At 59.7% G+C, this 16,060-nt stretch overlaps 1 protein-coding gene across 8 annotated transcripts in view; it reads left to right on the top strand.

Annotated features, from left to right (window-relative positions):
* Positions 1-16,060, top strand: part of Elfn2 (extracellular leucine-rich repeat and fibronectin type III domain containing 2) — a 56,574-nt gene that overhangs the window by 18,437 nt on the left and 22,077 nt on the right. For 2 of the 8 annotated variants that reach the window (XM_013511683.1, XM_013511682.1), the window contains exon 2: positions 11,618-15,658. The exons of 4 other annotated variants lie outside the window; for them this stretch is intronic. The gene's annotated coding sequence lies outside the window, so the exon portion shown is untranslated. Of the gene's footprint in view, positions 1-11,617; positions 15,659-16,060 lie in introns of those variants that run through there. 2 more of the 8 variants (XM_013511684.1, XM_005379201.2) reach the window with 2 other exon arrangements.

Below are 16,060 nucleotides of genomic sequence, written 5' to 3'. Positions count from 1 at the left end.
GGGGATTGGCTGTGGCCAACTGCTGCCAGACACATCCTTTGGGGCGACCCTCTGGCCCCTAGAACTCCACCTGTATCACTCTCGCCTCCTGCGTACCCTGCCTGGCCCTGCTATTTCCCAGCCTCCCCTCGTCCTGGGTGCCATCTTCGAACCTCACCACGCCTCTGTCATTGTCCTGCGGACCCCAGCCCTGCTCAGACGTCCTCCCTGCCTGCACCGCGTCACCACCACGGCCCCGTTCATGCTGCGCCCTCGGGCGGTGCCAGTTCCCCAGTGTGTCACTGGCTCCTCGCTGCCCTTTGGCCAAGATCCAGAGTCCTTGTCCTGGCTTCCGAGAGCTGCCAGGACCCAGTCCAGCCTTCGACTCCCTCTCCCTCTCACATGCCGCCATCCAGGCCTCCTGGTCTCCTTCCAGTTCCTCAAAAGTGCCACTTTCGGGGCATGGCGTCCACGATTCCTTTGCCAGGACCCCCTGGGCAAAGCCCTCCCTGACCTGGGAGGGGCAAGGCGGGACAGGGCCCCTCGGAGCCACCCATTTAGCAGACCAGGAGGCTGAGTCCAAGACCGCTCAGCTGGCATCTGGACTGGGTCTCTCTCTTCCGGCCTGTGTGTCCTCATGTGTGCGTGTGTACATGTGTGCCCACATGTGTGCACACTCAGCAGGCGCTGCCGTCTGAGGCTGTGTTTGGGCTGGAAGCTCAGCCGCCTCCTCCCGGATCGGGGTCTGGGATGGTCCCTGGGGGCTGAGCCAGTCCCGTCCTCGTGGGCGGTGGGGATGCTATGTGTGAATGTGGCGGGGGTGTCACAGCCCCCCGCCTCAGGACCACAGCTTCCCAGCTTCTCTCAGCTTCTTTTCCCCTTTGCTTCAAAACAAACACCCGCGAGCCCAAACCGCCCAGCCAGCCAAGGCACAGATGGAGCCTGAGTCTGAATTAATTAGTCCTGTTGCCAAGGCAACCGAACCTGGACCGGGATCCAGGATCCAGTCTTCTCTCTGGGCTGCACCCCCCAGCGCCCCTCTCCTGCCACTCACGGCCCCGCCTTCTGTACCTGGGCCTGCCCCCCTGAAACAGCTGGGGGTGTCCTTGGGGACTGTCCCAGAATGAGGGAGATGAGAGGGCTGTCTGAGAGCTGGTGTAGGGCCCCAGCCTGGGCACACCTGGCCTGGCAAGACCTCATGCAGGTCCTGAGCCCCAAGGACCACACTACCCAGTGGAACGAGTGGGTGGAGGGATGGAGCTCCTGGGGGTGGGCTGGGGTGTTTTGGTGTTGTGAGAGGACGGATGGAAGTGGCCTGGACTCGAGGTACTGCTGGGGATACAGTAGGGGCCCCGCGGCAGGTGTGCAGTGACAGGTGTCCCTAGAGTCCAGCATCCGCCATGGTTGATGGGATTCTGTTCCCGCCAGGCTCCGGACACCTCTCCCATCCTGACCCTGTGCTCTGAGCTGTCCATCCGGACACCGTCCCGGGGGGGGGGGGGTCCTCTCCATCACGTTCTCTGGCCTGTGCATCAGTCCGCCCATTTCTGATTCTTGCTGTGGGCTCTGGGAGGACATTTAGCTTCCATCTCCTGCTTCCTGTCTGAGAAATGGGCACGACAGCCCTGCCTGGCAGGTTCGGGGGAGGTACAGGGGCCCTGGCTTAGTCCTTGGTGCCCGCTTGGCTGCTCTTGGGCTACTGTGGGATGCACGCACACTGGTGGCCACCTAGCTGGGGTGGGGTTCCCTTGTCATCCTCTCTGCTGTAAGGAGATGGCTGAAGCCCGGGGCTCTGGGGTCCCCTCCTCCTCCTGCTCCTGAGAGGTGGGGCATTGGCAGAGATGTGGCTGGCGGCACTGACATGGGGGAGCCACGCTTTTCATGCTTTGTACCAGCAGGAGGGGCTGCTTGGGCAGCTACAGACCGGGACCATTCCTGGAGGTGGGCTTGGCGAGAAGGACCCGGGGGACCTGAGCAGAATGAGCCCTTGTCTGTCTGTCCCCTGTTCATCTTTCAGAGCCTTCAGCGCTGGGCTGGGCACATAGCAATGCCCACCTGGGTTGGCGGGACAAAGCTCAGGGCAGGCCCGGGAGAGGGAACACCGCCCCTTGCCCAGCGGGCTGTTTGCTCCTTTGGCTATCAGGGTGGCATCTCTCAAACTAGGATGGTGGGACAGAGGCACAGCAGAGAAACCAGCCAGGCCTGGGGCTGGACTCTCACCTTGGCTCTGCAGCCCCTCCCTGGGGGCCTGTGGGTAGGCAAATTGCTGCTCTATGTGGGCCTCAGTTTACTCATCTGTCAGCTGGGCTCATGGAGGTGCTATGAGAACACCCGTTGGTAAGATTTTTGAGAGGCATCAGTGAGGTGTGGCGAGCTCAGGTGTCCAGAGGGGCCAGGGCACGCAGAGCTGCATATCTGGCCCGAGTTAGACAATAGGGCGTAGTGGGGCCTATGGCAAGCTGCAGCGGTCAATTCTGCCTTGGCATCGAGACTGGAGTCTGTATCCACACCATGTTGGCCAACAGAACTCCACCGCGGCTGCCTTTGGAGCTGCCAGCTTGCCCCAGAAGGCAAACTACAAATGGATTAACTGGCGGGAGTATTTAACTCTCCTTTACATAATAACAAGGACTAACATTTATTGAGGGCTTGCTCCGTGCCAGGAGACAACTAAGCACTTTACTCGGATTATCTCGCTTGATCCTCACACCAACCCCGAGGCGGGGAGGCGGGTGCCACACAGTTGCTGTTCGTACTTTGTAGATGAGGCAATTAAGCGACAGAGAGGTTGAGTCTGGAGCCCAAGGTCACGCAGCTGCAGGGGAGGCGGCGGGATTCCCCGTGGGCCTTCTGATTCCCAGTCTGGGGGGTTTTCTCGCCTGCCTCTCCGGGTAGCCCCACTTGGCTGGAAACGCGGGAATCTGCAGCTTCCGGTGTCTCTCACCGCTGAGGAGGCTGGGGGAGGGAGGAGAAACAAAATGCAACAAACGAAGGGTGTTGTGGAGCTGAGGAAGAATAACTTATTTTTTATGAGCTTGTTAACATTTGTGAAGTTAAGTAAGCAGAAATTTATGCCCCTCGTTTGCATGCATTAAAGGGAGGGCTGCGGGCTGGCTCTGTTACTGGGAAACCTCACGTACCTGTAGCCCCAGTCGGGGGTGGGGGTGGGGACCAGGACTGCTTCCGGCGGGCTGATCTTGGGGGAGGGCTGCTTTAGCTCCAGATGCGCGCACAGCTCCTGAGGGTCCACTGTGTGCCCGGCAGTGACGGACCACACTTCCTTCGGGTCTGGGAGCCACAGGCCGGGATGCTGCGGCCCAAAGACCACACCAGTTTTGCTGCCCAAGAGCGGTGGGACCCGATGCCTCTTGCCTCAACCCGGAGTCTCAGTTTCTGCATATTTAAAACGGGGGCAGTGATTGTGTATACTTCCTGGCTTTGTGTGCCGCTCACACTGCTTGCCTGGGGTGATGCCAGCTGGTGAGGGAGCCATGCCTCTTTGGCTGGGTGACTCAGCTCTTTGAGGACCTTTTGCCTTCGATGGGCAAGAGCTAGAGGATCCTTAGCAGACCCCCACCCACCTGGCAGTGCTGTCCTGGACCCCATGGCTCTCCTGCCTTCCATTTGCAATTACTGGTCTCTCCTGCACATCTCCCCACTCTGTGCCTCAGTTTCCATATCTGTGCCCTGGGATGGTGTGAGTCTGAGGATGCAGAGCTGGCAGATGGAGGGTCGAGAGTCTGCATGCAGGTCCTTCTTCCGTTTCTTTCACCAAGGGGGAGCAAGGTGGTCTTGCGGGTGGTGGTGAGGGTGGTGGGGCTCCCTTGAGTGAGGAGCAGGCGAGGGAACAATTTTATGGAGAGACCTGGATTTTGCTCCAGCCCAGGGAGTGAGGGCTGGTAGAGCGGCCAGCTGCTCAGGTACCTGGTGACTGGAGGCTCCTGGAGGTGGGAAAGGTCCTCCTGCTGCCCGTGGAGCTCAGGGGGATGCCCTCGAGGGGCTGATGAAGGGGTCTGAGATGGAAGGTCCAGGGGAGGGCAGGCTTAGTGGCAGTCTTCACAGGGTGACCCGTGCTTGATGGGCTGGGGGGCTTCCTGGAGGAGGCATCGTTTAGTCTTTTGAATGGAGGAGCGTTTGCCAGGGGACAGTGGGGCTGGAGGGTATTGCAGGTCACAACAGCCTCACAGGGAAGTGTCAAGGGGTGTGATCAGAGAAGGGCAACAGGCTCCTGCGGCAACTTGGGGTGGAGAGGAGAGTCCAGCACATGCCTAGCTCACCCCAGGCTGCAGGAAAGGACCTGGACTTGGCTCTTGCAGAAGCAGGGGCCAGGCTGGGCGTTAGGAACCACGGTGTGGAGGACGTGTTCCCGGATGGAGTATGGGTGGGAGGAGCTGAAGAATTGGGGAGGGGGAACCAAGCCTTGTGGGTTTGGGCTGGGGTGGTGGGTGGGGTTGGGGTTGAGGGAGGGGCCAGCACCAGGGCTGAGCGGATGCAGCTGTGCGCATGTGTGGGACAGCTCTGCGTGTGCCCACAGCCTTGGTTGGAGGAGTGGTTGGAGGGGCCGGGTGCTGGGGGCAGATTTGAGAGTCGGATCCCAGCCAGCTCATGGGTGGCCTCAGGTGTGGGGACCAGGAACTGGGGAGGTACTGGAGGCTTGGAGCAGGCGGCGGCATGCACGTGCCAGCTGGTGCTTCAGGAGGTTCCCCACAAGCAGCTTCGGAGGACATGGCTGAGTTGAGTGGTTGGGGGTGGTGGTCCCTCCAGCTGGATTCAGACCTTGCTGAAGCTGCCCAAGGGAGCTGTCCTGGGGTGGAGCACAGGGAGTGCTCCCCAGAGCAGGCAGTGTTGGGTCAGAACTGAGGAGGAGGAGAATTTGCTCTCTGCGGGGTGGAAGGGAGTTTTGCCACAGGTGGCTGGAGAGGTCGCTGTGAAGCTTGGGGCTGGGAGAGGCCAGGTGCAGCCTTGTGTCCTGGTGCCTCTGAGGGGGCCAAGAGAAGGCCAGAGCCGGAGGGAGCAGTGGGCCCCCTTCATCATCTTCTCTGACTGCCTGTGGCCCTGCTAGGGCCCCTGACCCAGAGGCCTTAGCTTTGTTCTCTGTACCCGGGGAAACGTACGGAGACTGCTCTTGGGGTCGCTGGGAGGATGAGGTGGGACTTTCAGCCGCACCACTGCTGGGAATCTAACAGCATCCCTAGGGGCCATGGAGGAAGTTGGCTGGTGGTGGGGGGCTGCCCAAGGGCGCATAGCTGGGAAGGGCGAAGAGCAAGGGTCTGAATCCAGCTGGTGAGCACCCCAGGATCGGTGCCCTCCCTCAGTGCCCTCCAGGGTGCTCAGCCCTCTGTGCCCTGGAAGACTCTCAGGTCCAGCATGAGAAGCCACAGAAGACACAAGCAAGACTGAGATCCCGATCTCAGGCTATAGTCGGAGCTTCAGTTTCTGCATCTGTAAATAGGGCTCACACGGTGGATGCCTGCCCTGCGCCAGGTTTCCCTTGGGCACTGGGGGCCGGGAGTCACACCTGGGCTGTCCTGGCTCTCAGGAGGGGGAACAGGGACCCTTTTATGGGAGGCCACTTGGAGCTGATGGGCTTGGGGGCAGTGTGCAGGAGCAAAGCCAGACCCGGGCTTAGGGAAGGCTTCCTGGAGGAGGTGACATCTGGCAGAAGCTGGTTGGTGTTCACATTGTGGAAGCTTTGCATGCCCGGGCTGCAGGAGCCCGGGACAGATTCTGAGCAGGAGAGGCAACCCCGAGCCTCCCTCCGGAAGACTCCTGGCTGCTGGGAAAGACAGAAGTCACCACGGGCAGCAATCAGAGGAGTGATGCGGTGGCCTGTCCCCCAGGCCAAAGTGGCAGGACCTGGCGGCGGGGGTGGTCTATTTCTTATTTTGAGACGTCTTCCTGTGGGAGGGGCAGGAGCTGAGGATGAGGTTGGGCTGTGTGGCCTGAGCAACCAGGCGCACTGTTTTGGCCTTGACTGAGCGGGGAGGTCTAGGCTTGGGTGAGAAGATGCGGCCTGGATCTGCCGAGACGCGGGCAGCAGGAACATGCGGGAGGTCACTCGGAGGGCAGCACGGATGCGGGTGGCACCAAGGACACTGATGGCTCTGATCCTCTCTGAAGGGCCTGTGAGGGTGTAACAGTGGCTGGCTCCAGGGTGCAGCTCCAGTGACACTGCAGCTTGTAGACGCTGAGGGCGTGCACACTTGCTTTGGCAGTGTTTAGAGAAACCGCCTGCGAGCCGGGCCCCGTAGTGTGTGTAGGGGGTTTGGGGTGGGGTGCAGCTAGCTGTGGACTCCACTTATAGTGGAGGGTGCAGTTCAGAAGCACTCAGAAAACCAGGAGCATCACCTCACTTTAAGCAAGCCCAATCTGCAAATTTTGAATTTTTTTTTTTGCAGTTCTGGGGATTGAACCCAGGACCTTTGCACTGAGCTACATACATCCCAATTCTTTTTTTATTGTTTATTTTGAGACAGGGTCTTTCTAAGTCACTAAGTTGCTCAGGCTGAGCTTGAACTTGCAGTCTTCCTGCCTCAGCCTTGCAGAGTGCTGGGATTACAGGCACGCACAAGCATGCCGAGGCCAAATTTGGATTTTTTTCGATAAGAGAAATTAGAGACGTTATTTATTTAACAAATACCTCGCAGGAAAGCACCCTTAATCTCTGGAACTCTGTAGCGTGTTTGTGCTGGCCATCGTTTGTCTGAGTTCCACATGTGTTTCCGAGCTCCCGTCATTGTGGTCTCTGCCAGGTGCTGGTTAGCTGGTAGCTGCCGGTTAGCTGTGGACCATGTGGTGGGGAGGTTGCAGTGTCCTTCGGGTCCCTACCCCCTTGCGTGGCCAAAGGTCCTCCAGGGTCCTGAGCTGCCCCAAAGGGATTGTCAGCTGAGAGTGTGTGGGGTCAGCGCCCCTTGGCCACTTCTTCGCTGAGTGGGACTCTTGGGGCGGCAGTCGGGCCCCTGCCCCTTGCTGGTCCGCTTCTGCGCGGCGCCTCCCACCCTTGGTGACACCCTGCAGCCCCCCGACTTGCTTTGTGTGTCTTTGCAGCTGCAGTGTCAGGGCAGGGGCTGTGTGAGCCGGGCCATGGGTGTGGGCACTGCCATCCCAAGTGACCCCTGTGCTGTCCTGTCTACCCCATTATGAGGAGGTGGCCGAGGCTTAGCTCAAGGTGCTCGTCACTCCAGAGAGGGGAGCTGAGCAGAGGGGTGGCGGGGGCCAGCCTGAGGGCTGCAGCTTTGAGGGTTGCAGCCCGCCCGCTGCTTCCCCGCGTGTCCTCGGCCACATGGCTTCCTGGCTCTGGGCCCATTTCTTCATCTCTCAAGTGGGCAGCGTAACAGCGCCCACCTCCCAGGCCCGAGGAAGGGTTAGGAGTCAGCAGGGTGAATGGCGTGTGGTCGGCTGAGTGCTCCGGACTTCCCTCGGGGTCTTTGCCGGTGGGCACTGAGAGAGACTCCCAGCCCCCCACACCCAGGCCTGTCCTGGGGAGGCCCCTTGGTCTTCCGGAGTCTCAATCTCCTCATCTGAGAAGTGGGCCTGGCGACTTCTACCTGCCAAGTGTGTGTGTGTGTGTGTGTGTGGGGCCGCAGCAGCTGGCCCAGTGCACGGTTGGCAGCACTGACCCCAGGCAAGGCGCGCATGCTTCCTCACAGTGACCCTGACGTGCTGCTGCGGTCACCACAGCTCTTCGGGCTTTGCTTCCGATCACGCCCACTGGGAGCTGGGCCCCAGCTGCTGTGGGGAACACAGGCGCCAGCTCATGGCCTGATGTCGGGGAAGGACAGGAACTGACAAGGAGGGTGGCGGAGGAGGGCAGGGGACAGCTTGGAGCAGGCTCTGGCGTCACCCTGGGGGCCAGGGAAGCTTCTGGAAGGGATTTGGGGGCCTGGGCCTCAGCAGGTGTACAGTAGGGCGCCGGTGGGGCAGGGCCCAGGGTTCAGAGGCCCGGGGAGGTGGATGCTGCTGTTCAGGCTGGAGCCGTCGCAGGCTTGGGCTCCTCAGGGCTGTGGCCTGGACAGGGGTCGGGAAGAACTGGGGGTGAGGGACGGCAGACAGGGTGCAGCTAAGCAGCGTGAAGACGACGGGCTGAGGCGCAGGAAGGTTTGGTCACGGACCCACAGTCACACAGCCGCAGGGGGGAGCAGCGCCTCGGGCCGCCCCCTTGGGAGGGGTAGCCAGGCACCCTGGTGATGAGGTGGCGCTGCCCTGTTGCGTATGGGATGGAGGTGGGAGGCAGGAGCAGCCCCGGGTGTTGTCAGGACGATTCTTCATTCAAGGGCTCTCCGGGAGCCAGGCATAACGGAGATCGATCGGGGTGTCTGCAGCGGCAATGGGGGTGTGCTGCGCTCCCTGGCAGGGCTGGCTTGGACAGGAGTAGTTGGGGAAGGAGCCGCTCGGTGGGGCCAGGGCCCGTGGTGGGGGAGCATGTGAGAGGGGAGGCACTCAGGTTCCAGGGAGAGACCTGGGCTGCCCGTTAGCCTATCCCGGGGGCCTGACCTTGGCCCCCCGGCCTCAGTTTCTCCGTCTGTACAGGGAGGTTGTTCCAAAGACAGGGCGTACAGGATGGCGTGCGAGGCCTAGGCCAGGTATGTGCTCAGCAGTGCCAGGGGCCACTGTTGTTCTGTCATTGCTACGTGGCATTTGGAGTCGGCCCTGGGTGGCCGTGGGGTGATCTGGCCTCTCTGATTTGATTTGGATGGCACTATGGTCTGCAGAGCCAGGTAGCTGAGGGACCAGTGAGGTCCTCGAGGTGATGGGCTGATGCCAGGACCCAAGGCCCAGGTCACCAGGCGCCAGTGGAGGATGCTGGAGAGGAGGGCAGGACGAGAGGGAACAGACCCCCACTTCCTGGCAAGCGGAGGGATTATGTGAGTTCAAGAAAGACACAGAGGAAAGGGACAAAGAATGGGACAGGGCCACCTTGATTCTCCCAGGTAAACGTGCAGGAAGCCCAGAGAGGGAAAGCGCTTGACTTGAGGTCACACAGCAGCTGGTGCTGGGAGCAGACCTGTAGACTTGGGGGTCTGGGTGCTGCCCCCCTCTGTGAAGGAGGAATGTGATCATTTATCAGGAGAGTTTAATAATGAATGAAGTCAAAGTGTCTTTAATGCAGGCAGCAGGCCCAAAGTAATAAGGGGGCCTGTATTAATTCGGAAGTTAATGAATATGCAGGTGTGTCTGAATGATTAATGGGGCTCCTGGAGGCCTTGGAGAGGGGGTGCAAGTGGCTGCTGATGGAAATATGAATATTGCATACATCTGGGATGCTGGGTAAACCTGGAGCAGGAGGACATAAACGAAGCAGAGAACTCTGATGGCCACAGAGAGCTGAATAGGCACCCACGCGAATATACAGTGTTGTGGCTAAGTGCCCTCACTTCCCCGCTGTGTGATCCTGAGCAAGTCACTTAACCCCTCTGAGCTCCCACTTCCTCATCTGTAGGATGAGCATGAAAATAATTCCTGGCTCCTGCTTCCTGGGGATGACAGGAGACGAGCCCTTCGCACAGGGGTAGGCTCGGTATGCGCGTCTGATGGAAATCATCACGGGTAAAGAGGGAAGGGAAGTGGTTGGAGAGGGCCGAGGGAAGGGCAACAGTACCAAGTGAATTCCCTTGAGTAGGGACAGCGCTTTACAGTTTGTAAGGGGGTTGCTCATCGCTCTGCACTTTGCTCCTTGCAGCAGCTGCATGAGGGAAAAGAGAGGGGCCTTGGGGACACCGCAGCTCAGGGAGGGCGGTCACCCCCCAGGTCGCCCACTAGCAAGAGCCGGGTCTGCACCCGTGGCCTGTGCCTTCCAAGGGGAGCAAGGTGGAGCGCAGGCGTATCCCCGCTAGGGCTCTCACAGGATTGAGGCTGAGACCGGAAGCGGGATATCCTCTTGGTGCCTTAGTTTCTCCACCAGAGAAGGTCTGTCTACCACTCAAGGTTCTACTGAAGCTTTGTGAGAAACAGGGGTGCTGACCCCACCCCGGCACCTAGCCTTTGGGGTGTCTCAGACCTGTATATGTTGTTTGTTGAGTGCTCAGAGCTGCTGAACTGTGGTGTGTGGAGCTGTCTGGGATCCAGGAGCTGCGGGTGCTGGGCTACTTTAGCTGGGGGTCCTTGGGTGTATCCCTTGTCCTGTCTCAGCCTCAGTTTGCTCATCCTTCCAATGGGCACAGCCACACACTGCTGTGTATTAAGTGTGCAGGGCCCAGGCCCTGTGGGCTGTGTTTCTGGTCCCTTCCTGGCCCTCGTCTGCTCTGTGCATGGCATCCTCCTTCCTGCTCGGAGGGTGCTGCTCATCTCTCTGGTTCCAGAACAGGATGGAGAGGCTCATGACGCCGGGTTGGGGCCTGAGCTTCCAGCGTGGGTTTGCGTGCACCTCGTCCCCATCCTCAACAAGTCCCTGGTTTGGGCATAGGCTAGAAGCGAAGCCGGTGTCCTGTGGTACGAGCTGGGCTAGGGGCTGGGGACAGGTCCGGCTCCGTCTCCCCAGGGTGCACCCCTCACCCGCTGCCGGGTCATTTGGCTGCTGGGTCTGTGCTCCTAGAATGGCTGATGAGTGAATGCATGAGTGAAGGAATGGATGGATGGATGAGTGCTTCAGTCTCCCTTCCTTTCTCTATGCAGCTCCAGCCCCGTGTGTAACTGTCCTGGGAAGATCCAGGGAGGCCCAGCCTGCTTTGGGTTCCCTCTCCTGCTCCCTAGCTTTCTGGCCTGGCCTGGAACCCACCCTTCCTGGCCCCCCAAGGTGTGCAAACTGTGTCATCGGATAAAGAGTCTTAGCGGTCTTGGCTGTGGTGCAGTCTGCTGTCACAGACCAGGAAACAGAGGCCTGGGAGGGAGGGGGCTGTGGGGCAGGGCTGGGTTGGGACCCCCCGCCTCTCCTGCCCCTCCATCCGGCCCTGTGTCCCGCCTGCCTATGTATTTATAGTCCTTACTGATCTATATTAGCGCCAAGGCCTGCTCAGGCTTTGCAGTGTGCGATCTGAGGTCGGCTTTGAACGTTCCGGGGGGCTGTGGACTCAGAGCTCACTCCCATGGGGAAGGCGAACGCGGCTTCTCACCTTATGCTTCCCAGCCCTGGGCTCACGCTGGGCCCTTTGCCTGTAGAATCTTTGCTAGACGTGGGCCAGCCCTTGGGGGGCCAGTGTCTTTGTCTGGGTCTGTTGTCATGCCTTGCTTCCCTCCAGCGCTGCAGGAGACTGTATTTAGCACGGGATTGAGGGCATGGGCAAGCCAGCCCCTTCTCGGAGCCTCAGTCTCCCCATCTGTAGAATGGATGCAATGCCCACCCATCTCCTGCCTGGCAGGCATAGAGCTCTGGCCGGCGCGGAGCCTGTAGACTGTGTACACTCCTCACGTCTCCTGTGGTCCTTGTCATGCGTAGTCCTCACACGCCGAGGGACTGGAGTGTCATCTCCACTTGACAGATGAGGGCAGCATGGCCCTAGGGGCAGTGTGACTTGTCACTGCTGTGCTGCCATCCTGCTGGGGCACAACTCGGACTCATTTAAGTCTGAATGCTCCCACTTCCCAGCCCCCTCCCCAGGGCCCGCGGGGTCCTTGGGTGAGGTGGAAGTCCTCACCCCGCCAGCGTGGTTCCTGCCCCGGTCGCCATGGGAACAACTCCACTAACTCTATGCTTCTCTTACAGAGCAGAGACGACTGGCCGCCCTGAGCGCAATTCAATTCAACAGACATTTACTGAGTGCCTACTATGCGCCAGGCCTTAGGCTAGGCACTGGGGTGGCGGGGCACAGAGAGGAAGGTGGGGTCCCGTCCTCAGGTAGCTCTGGGCTTGGGGGTAAGGGGCGTGGGGAGACAGGCGAGGGGCTACCTCGGTGCTTGGCACTGAGAGAGGAACGGAGAGAAGGGTTTAAGTGCATTACCGGAGAGCTGCTCTTTCTCGTCCGTGCCTCAGTTTCCCCACCTATAAAATGGGAGGCGGCAAGGCAGAGTGAGATGATTTCTAGGACCCTTGTGGGACCCCGTGGGCCATGCATGCACCATGGGGGTGGGGACAGCAGGGAGGCCATCACTCTGCAGAGGCGGCATCTCTGAAGGCTTCTCAGAGGAGGAGGTGTTAAGATTGAGACCCCAGGGCCTGAGACAGGTCGTGCTGTGAGCCCTGAGCCCCTCATGCTGAAGGGGTCTCTGTTCTGTGTAAGCTGACCCATCCTGCCCACCCCAAACCCCTGTGTACCTGCCAAAATTGGGTTTGAGTAGAAAAGGTAGAAAGATCCCTAAATGTTAGCCGGGCCAGCTTTCTCTAGGACCTGAGCTCCTTCCCACCTTACAGATGAACAGACTGAGGCCCCGAGAGACACTACTGGGCCAGGGTTAAACTTGAGTGAGAGACAGCGTAGGGTGGGAGCCTATCTCCTCTTCTTCTGACCAAAGCTGGAGGGTTCAAGTCCTTGAGACCTGTGCAGAAGCTGACACCCAAGGCCCTCCCCAGGGAGTGGGACGGGCTGGCATTGGTGTCACAGACCTGGGTTCAAAGCCTGGCTTTGTCTTGGATGAGTTGTGTGGTGGTGTGCAAGTCACGAAGTACTCTGAGCCTCGGTTTCTTTATCTGTACCAGGGAGGACAGACCTCTCCATTCTCTCATTAACACACATCTATTGAGCATCTGCTGGGGGCCTGGTGCCCGGCCCTTCCCTGGGGGAAGCAGCAGTTACGGATCCTGGGGTGAGGAGGGAGACCAGGGGCTGTGGGAACCCAGCCAGATGAGGGCAGGACGGGAGGCAGGTGCCAGCTCCTGCAGGACCTCGTGGGCAGGCTCTGGATGCGTTGGAATTTTCCCGGATCCGCTGGGAGCGCCATGCTCAGACTTAGGGTGCAGAAAGCTTATCCAGGCTGGGGGCCAAGTGCAGTTGGGCTGTGGGATCAGAGACAGCTCGGTGAGGTGCTAGAAAGGGGGCAGAACCAGGGCACGCACAGTGGCACGGTGGGAACAGAGGCCTTCAGGCATGGGATGCTGGGTGGACGGGTCAGTGGGCTGGAGAGAAGCCAGGCAGGGGCGGGTAGGCAGCAGGCTGGATGTCCAGGCCTAGATGTGGTGGGTGGGTGGAGTTCTAGGTGTCAGGGAGGAGCCAGGGACCGTGGGGACATGGCTATTTGAGTATGGTCAGTTTGGGGCTGACATAGAGGCCTCGGGAGGAAGCAAGTTCGAGAAGGCCAGAGAGCTGGGCCTAGGACCTGGGGGAGGGCCACCGCGTAGAGACAGGGAGTGGGGGGAGCCAGGTGCAGGTCCTCGGCCCAGGGTGACAGCATTTCTAGGAGGAAGGCGGCTGGGCTTAGGTCTGCCAGAGAATCTGAATTCCAGGAGTTGTTTGAGTGGGGGCTGAGGGCCCAGCCCCTGGCTTCTCCCAGAAGTCAGCACCTCAGTCTGTCCGCAGAAAGAGGAGGCTCTCCAGGAGGAAGGTGTTTGTGAAGGAGGGGAAAACATTTGCATGCATAACAAGGCTAAAGTGAGGGAGAAAAAAAGGGAGAGAGAGAGAGAGATGAAAAGAAATTACCATACATCAGGATCTTGTTATTCAACCTAATTTTCAAAGGACCACAGCTGTTGCACTGAGATAATCCGTTAATTATAACAGCCATTGTGCTTTGGCAATGGGAGAGAAACCGAGGCCGGGAACAGGCTGAAGGAGGGGGCGGGAGCAGTCTTTTGAGGGCCTGGACATCAGAGATGGGGCAGAGCCAGAGGGGGTGCTCTTGGGGCCAGGCCTCAGCCTTCCTCACTGCTATGGTTAAAACCGTGGGCAGTGAGGCCCTACATGTGCCAGGCATGTGTCCCGCTCCTGGATCGGGGTCATGAGGATATCTGCAGCAGCTGACTTTATTGAGCAGTTACTATGTGCCAGACCCTGCTCTGTGGCTGTTCCCTCTAGCTAGTGCTCTTCTTGCCCATTTTACAGGAGAGGAAACTGACACTCAGGGGAAAGAAGCAGCTTGCCAGGGCATATTTAAATGGGCGGCCTGGATTAGAAGGGATGTGGCCCCTGCCCTTCCAGGAGCTCATAATGGAGGACCAGTTTCATTGGATTGGTCACCAGGAGTTGGTGCACACGGGAGCTGCCGTGGCTCAGGGTCCCTGGTTCTGCCCAGCTTGCCATCACCAGGGTCACTGGTGGCCCTCCCCAGGTGTTTCCGGGCCCAAGGCAGCCTCTAGGCCCTGACAGAGCTTCTTTGTTCTCAGAGCTGCAGCTGTGGCCTCCACTGGGGTGGCTCCCGCCCTTCAGAGCCTCATAGGCTCAGGGCCGAGGGGAGGGTTTCCCACTGGCCAGCAGCCTCCGTGCTGAGCCCTTGTGGCCCCGGCTGGAGGTGGTGAGGAGACAGAGGTTTCTGGGCTGTGGCCCTGGGATGGGTTTCTGGGCCTGGCCCGCAGGACTCCAGGGTACAGGGTGCTGAGGCCTGGTAGGGGAGTAGAGCGTGGGCAGCGTGAGGAGAGCCCCGAGTCGAGGGGTGGTGGTGAAGCGAGGGGCTATTCCAGAACCCTGAGAACCCTTCCTTGTGGGCTGTGCTCAGCAGCCAGGCCTCAGGCCTTTGGGGGCCGGAAGTGCAGCATAGATCACAGGCAGGACTTCCTGTTCCTGTTCGGACCCAGCAGAGACCCCAGGTGATGCAGGCAGTGTAGGGGTTCAGAGGAGCAGCAGGCCCGGCGAGTGCCAGACAGGTATGAGAGGCTCTGGGGGTGCTGTCCTGACTTGGGGTCCTCAGAGCTTGGGGGAGCTTAAAACCATGGAGCATTGTGACCGCAGAGGCTGGGACTCAGCAGCATTCAGGACCCCAGACTCATAGATGCCTCCTACATACTCTCAAGCACCAGGCTTATTATTGGGGACCCCTAAAAAGACAGACCCATGCTGTCAGTGTCCCAGACCTCAAAACTCAGAGCCATTGATCAGGCAGGATGGCAGTGGGGTGAGGGAGATTGTGGGCCCCTTGGGTCCCAGAACAGGAGGCCCATCAGGTGGCGATTCAGTTGTCCCCACTCTGCAGGCCCAGGGCCCGGACTCTGCATGCCAGAGCGCCAGGGTGGAGGATGAGGGTGCATTGACAGACCCAGGGCAGGTGCAGCTTATGGAGTTGTCAGTGGATTCTGGAAAGCAGGGGTTAAAAAATAACATCTCCCAAGTTTTCAGCATTGGCAACTAACAACAAAAAATGTAATCCTTGTCCCAAGTTGCCGGGATACCCCAGCATCTTGTGAGCCAGAGCTTGATTCTGTCTGTGGAGGGGAAGTCACTGAGTAGCAGTTGGAAGACCTCAGTTTCCTCATCTGTAAAGTGGGGATAGTGATAGCTCTGACTCTGGAGCTTGTGCTGAGGACTGAGTGGACACAGGAGCTGGGAAGCACCTAGGCCCCTGGACAACTGTCCTGCTTGCCCACACCTCCCGGAGCCTCTGAGCTCTGCGAGCTCTCAGCCCCAAGCCCCCTTCTCCCGTGGGCCCTGACCTGCTGCTCCGGTTGGGGACAGCCCTAAGGGTGTGGGAAGGCAGGGAACGGCCACATAGGACACTGGAGGAGGAGCAGCTGGTGGAGGCAGGGCTGGGGGGTGGGCCTAGCCGGCGCCTGGTACATAGTAGGTGCTCCATAAATGTTTATTGAATGAATGAATGGAGGCCATGCAGGCAGAGGCAGCCGTGCGTGCACAGGCACTGGTGAAAGCGGGTCCAGTGGAGACTGGTGAGTAGCGCCCAGGGGCTGCCACTGCGCCAGGTGGGGGAGGACAGGCCAGGTGGGGTGAGGGCAGGGGCTGGGGGTAAAGTTCAGGTGGGGAGAGGGCAGGGTCAGGGGTAAAGGTCAGGTGGGGCGATGCTGGGGGTTATCGGGGTGGAAATAGGGCAGAGGAATGGGTAAGAGGTCAAGTGGGAACAGGACAGGGGTCAAGGGGTAAAGGTCAGGTAGGGAGAGGGCAGGGGTCAGGGGTAAAAGTCAGGTGGGGAGAGGGCAGGGATCACGGGGTAAAGGTCAAGTGGGGAGAGGGCAGGGATCGAGGGGTAAAAGTCAGGTGGGGAGGGGTAGGGATCAGGGGTAAAGATCAGATGGGTAGGGGGTAGGGGTCAGGGGTAAAGGTCAGATGGGGAG

The sequence above is a fragment of the Chinchilla lanigera genome, unplaced genomic scaffold (assembly GCF_000276665.1).
Source record: "Chinchilla lanigera isolate Chin_1 unplaced genomic scaffold, ChiLan1.0 scaffold00012, whole genome shotgun sequence".
NCBI lineage: Eukaryota > Metazoa > Chordata > Mammalia > Rodentia > Chinchillidae > Chinchilla > Chinchilla lanigera.
Note: the sequence above shows the minus strand (reverse complement) of the source record. Positions and strands in the feature narration are given on the sequence as shown.